The 5604-nt window shown below is 43.7% G+C and overlaps 1 long non-coding RNA gene across 1 annotated transcript; it reads right to left on the bottom strand.

Moving 5' to 3' along the window:
- Positions 1 to 776: 776 nt before the first annotated feature.
- On the bottom strand, positions 777 to 1410 carry LOC125530326. Its single transcript, XR_007292904.1, has 2 exons — positions 1032 to 1410; positions 777 to 974 (listed from the first exon to the last, which is right to left on the bottom strand). It is a non-coding gene; the product is annotated as an uncharacterized LOC125530326 (long non-coding RNA).
- Between the last annotated feature and the right edge of the window lie 4194 nt (positions 1411 to 5604).

Here is a 5604-nt window from a genome sequence, read left to right as displayed (position 1 = left end):
AATCAAGGGATATTAAGGCCTCCTTTTAATAGAGAACCGGAACAAAACATTAGCAGTTAGTGAATACATGAACTCCTCAAACTATAGTAATCACCAGAAATAATCCCAATTATTGTCACCTTGGGGTATGCGGATCTTAACTCATAATAGGTGCATATAACTTTGCAAGATAGGATCAAGAACACAAATATATTCATGAAAACATAATAGGTTTATATTTGAAATCATGGTAGTCGGGCCCTAGTGACAAGCATTAAGCATAGCAAAGTCATAGCAACATCAATCTCAGAACATAGGGGATACTAGGGATCAAGCCCTAACAAAACTAACTCGATTATATGATAAATCTCATCCAACACATCACCGTCCAGCAAGCCTACAAAGGAATTACTCACTCCTGGTGGTGAGCATCTTGAAATTGGTGACAGAGAAAGGTTGATGATGACGACGGCGTCGGATTCCACCCTCCGGAGCCCCGAACGAACTCTAGATCAACCCTAACGATGAAGAACAGGAGGTGGCGGCGAATCTGTATCATAAAACGCAATGAATCCTTCTCTCTAATTTTTTCTCCGCGAATAGGTATATATGGAGTTGGAGTTAGGATTGCGGAGGTCTAGAGGGCCCACTAGCCTGGGAGGCGCGCCCCAGAGTTTGTGGCTCCTGGGTGGCCCCCTCTGGTATCTATTTTCGCCAATATTTTTTATATATTCCATAAAAATTCTCTGTAAATTTTCAGATCAATCCGAGAACTTTGATTTCTGCACAAAAACAACAAAGAAGCCCTCATACCCACTCCTCTTTCCCCACCAAACCAACAAGTAGTAGGTTGGTGGGCCTCGGTATCTCTATTTGCTAAGATGGATACCTACACCACTCAATAGTTCCAATTCATTGTTTTTTATCCCATAGGAAAGAAAATGCTTCAAGCAATTTTGTCCTTTCCTCCTCCGTCATACGACGGTCTTCACAACCTTCCACCGGAGGCTTTTCTCTGTTTTCCTCCTCCGTCATACGACGGTCTTCACAACCTTCCACCGGAGGCTTTTCTCTGTTTTCCTCCTCTTTAGCCATTGCTTCTTGAATCATATCTTTGATCTTCTTTAGGGGCAATTTAAACATGTTCGCATCCCGCGGGAAAAGAAAAGCCAGAAATAGAATTTCCTCAGGTTTAAGAACCGAAAGGAGTTTATCCAGATTTGGTACCAAACCCGAGAAAAACCCTAAACGAGCTCTTAAAAAAATCTATATAAGCAGGGTTATAGGAATCCTGAGATTCCCCTCCCTCCGCTTTGGGTGGCTTCCACTGCTTGTGCGAGTGAGAAATGATATTTCGGATATCCTTGGGCTCCAAGATCTCGAGCAGAGAAAAGTCCTGGGGGAACGTGCGTACCATGAATAGGATCTCCCCAGGTTCCGGGAATGAAAGAAGTGAGTCTATCTTGCACTCTAAACCAGGGAAATCTTTATATTCCGAGCACAAAAGCCACCCCTTAAAGGTTTCTTTGTAATTGTCAGGTGGCCCCCCCGCTCCGAAGGAGAAGCTTCTTTCCCCTCCCTCCGCTTTGGAGGAGAAGCTTCTTCTATGGCTATGGCCAAAAGGAGAAATAGTCCTGTTCATTATATGGCTATGGCCAAAAGGAGAAAAGGATCCGGTGCGATGAGTCTCATCCGTGTAATATTTTGGAATTCCTCTTCCAACTCGTTCCGGAATGGGCGTTATGGCAAAGAACAAGAAGAAAAAGACAGAAGGAATTTGTCCAATAGTAACAAATGGTGCCTCCACAGGTTGACATCCGATCCAACCTAGTAGTAAGCAATCCGCCAAAAGCAACCAAAATATTCCTTGGTGAATCGGTCGAAAACTTGAACTACGCACATACATTTCTTTAAAAAAGGTAAAGCCAAGAGAGATATAAAAACTGGTGCTATTGCGGCTACACCTCCTGCTTTGTCAGGTATACTGCGAAGAATGGCATGGATCGGTAGGAAATACCATTCCGGCACAATATGAGGCGGGGTGGGCATCGGATTAGCAGGTATATAATTGTCGGGATGCCCCAAAACATTAGGAGCAAAAAAAATCCAAATGGAAAAAAAGATAGTAGAAGCTACACGACCTACAAGATCCTTTACATAAAAATAAGGGTAAGAAGCAATTTTATCCATCTCAGAATGTACACCCAATGGATTATTTGATCCATATTGATGCAATGCGGCTAGATGAAGAAGACTGGCTCAAAGTTGCTGCTATCAGAGAATGGCCAACACCGAAGACCATTTCAGAAGTGAGAAGCTAAGTGATGCAAGGAAGAAATGGAGTACATATCAGCAAGAGTTGTATGCTGTATTCAGAGCTTTGAAAACATGGGAGGTTTATTTGCTGCCTAAGGAGTTTCTTGTCTATACTGACCATCAAGCCTTGAAGCATTTCAAAGATCATCAACATGTCGATCTGGCAAGATGGGAAGCTTATTTGGAGAGATTCAACTATCTCATTGTCTACAAATCAGGAGCCACAAATCAAGTAGCTGATGCTTTGAGTCGACGTGTTAGTACTCCATTTCTTTGAAAGCTGAATTGCCAGGTATAGCCCTACGCTGCTCTTTACCATGCTGTATATAAACCACTCGTTTCACTCACAACCTTCACCACTGATCGGAGATCAAGTTAGTGGTCAGTAGTGTTTGCTACAGATGATTACGACTCGTCAGGTTCGAACTGACTTAGGTTGGACCAGGACCCACCTATCCTCTACCAATAAGGAGTCGCTTTTGTTTTCGCAGTTCAGTGCCTCCTTAATCTGCGTAATTGCTTTTCGCGCCCATGGTGGACGCGACAGGTTTTTTTGAAAGCGATATCCCGCACGCTCGATGTCTGAAAATCAGACCCCCCTTTTACCTGTACGTCTTTTACGTACAGTGATTACGGTCATTCTGACCCCCCTCAACCACGAGAATGACAAATCGTGCAGAGCCACATAGCCCGCTTTTTGAGCTTGAATTCGATTTCGCTCCGCGAAATCAGAGAGCGCCGAAACGTACGCGGCATCAATCTTCTTCAAATAGCTTTTTACTTGCCAAATGCAAGCTAACAGAACTAAAACAGCAAAAAAAAGGAGAATACCTTTCTCTAAAATAGGAAGATTACAAAACACAGTAAGGAAATCCTTATTTTGCATTTGTTTTTTCTCTATGAACTCCTCTTCCCCCTTATTTACCCCCTTGTGGAGCTTTGGAAAGGAGAGAATTTGAATAAAGTAACTCTCGGAAACTCTTATTGGACGAGAGAGAGTCAATATGATATTGGCGTGGGTTCTACCAACTAAACGAATCAGTTTTGGATTGGATAAACAGCGTATAATGATAGACGCTTCTTCAGCACACATGGAGACATACCTCCCATAGCTGACCCCTGAATTCAAGGATACTGTCGGCTTTGTTACTAACTGATAGAAACCCCTTAATACAACGTTCGTTTTTCATAAATGTCATAAGGTAGGTAGACCCGGTCTTGCGCTCGTCCGGTTAAGTGGCACATTGTGCTAAGTGCTCGAACCGTTGGCTGATCTTAGCTGTATCGCCTCATACAAATTAGTTAAGCGAGAAAACAAACGGCTACATAGGAGCTCTATGGTGGACCACCAGCAGGAAGATCGAATGGCTTAGCGCATCCTGCGCCTACTGGACCTGACTTCGTAGGATACTCTGATAGACTAGTCGAATGGCAATGGCCTAGTGGTTGTATCTGCTTGCCGATTCCTATTAAGAATACGAGAGTGACAAATGAGATGGAGATCTTGGCTATCATCAAACCATCCTCCCTCCGCTTATCTCTTTCCTTTCTATATGATAAGTCTACTCGTGCCTCAAGGGCCAGTCATTTACGCTCTCCACTGCATGAACATCATTCCCAACTAGATCTGTACGGCTTCCGTTGTCTCCTTTTCGATTCCTGACTCTAGCTCACAGGTATCCATAAGAGCGACCATCCCTGAATGCTTAAACCTATCAATCCTCTCCTAAATTTCTTTCTTTTTGTCGTTGGGCAAGGAGCAATCCATTCAGCACTTTCCGATGGGGACCAAAAGCCACTGGGCTACCAAGAAGTCGGATTCAGTTCAGTCCCGTTTTCAAGATCCGGTTCAGTGTTTGGGGATGGCTTGGTCCAAGCCCACATCCATAGTAGATGGACTTGAGCAGGCAAGTATGCCACCTACTGATATGATTGATTATGACAATTATGATATGGACTGGACGGTTGTGCAACCGATTGTACTGACTCGCTTACCCCCGAGAACACCTAAGACATGGGGGTTATTTACGCGAGTAAGCCTAGCAAGGACCAAGATCTCGATCTAGCCTAGTTGTGGCTTTAGAGTCACATGACACAGTACCAAGAACGGGAGAACCAGTAACAATTGATACGGATTTCCAACCAACGGATCTTCTTACCTTTGGACCGGAACCTTTAGCTGTTTCCTACTCGGTCTACAGCTTGGTTTGAAATGAGGGAGCCATACCGTGTGGTTGAAGCAGAGTACCGTTTTGCAGTGGATAGGGCACTATCTCTATTCGTAGCAGCATTGCGTATTGCTCTCACTAGGAAAGGGGGACATAACCCCTACTATAGAGCAGGAATGGAAGGGAATGAGCTCGGCTGCTTCTCCCCCACACTTCTTTATTTCTCCGTGCCCCTATTTAGTTAGTACTTTCGAGTTAAGAGCGAGAAAACGAACTATTTCATTTAATAAAAAAAGTGCAACGGCTGTAGAGTGAAAAGGCCATGAGGATGGCTACGGCTTTGAAGCTCCTTTATCTACCATAGATAGAATGGAAGAGTTTTTTCTCACTGCACTGATCCACCAAGGCTAGGGATATCCAATGGGATGGAGCTATTTCCCTTGGCACCTTAGAGTCCTCAGACGATGAACAGAGCACTAGATGCCCTAATCTACTCCTATGCTAAGTGTCTTTGTTTGGTTTGATTTCTTGTGAAAGCGGCTAGCCCCATCACTAAAGCATGCCTGTTCCATATGAAAGGTGATGTAGGTAGGGCTGGTAGGGGAAGTAAGAAATAGGTGAGACTCGTTAATGAAACTAGCCTTCAGCCTTAGATTTCTAAGTTCTGTTTCCACCATTACTAGTGTTTCCTTGCTTTTCATAATAGAAAAAGATCAACTAAACTAAACCAGAGATTGTCGTAGAGATTGGCAGGACTGGGTATTATTCTGGGCGATGAAATGGATGGAATTTCTTGAAACATAACTCACTTCACTTATAATCGAATTTGGAAAAGGGAGACTAGCTGCTGCAATAAATCAAGAAGAAAGCAGGCGCAAAAGAGAAGCTCAATGAGAGAGATTCTAGACCGATCATGGTCGGGGCTGATCGATCGCTCCTTAAAAGGGAGTTAACTGCTTCGAACCATACATGAAACTTATCTCATAGAGTGAGCTAGCCCCAGATAGCGAAGGATAGCTATTGACTTATTGGGAAACCCGCCTCCAATACATGCTTATCCCAGACCCCCTATTCCTTCATTTTAGGTTTTCATGGACGATTCAATAACATAGTTCGCACATCTCTTTTCAATTCTCTAGAG

This window comes from Triticum urartu, unplaced genomic scaffold (assembly GCF_003073215.2).
Source record: "Triticum urartu cultivar G1812 unplaced genomic scaffold, Tu2.1 TuUngrouped_contig_6233, whole genome shotgun sequence".
Taxonomy (NCBI): Eukaryota; Viridiplantae; Streptophyta; class Magnoliopsida; order Poales; family Poaceae; genus Triticum; species Triticum urartu.
This window is presented reverse-complemented; position numbering and strand designations above follow the sequence as displayed.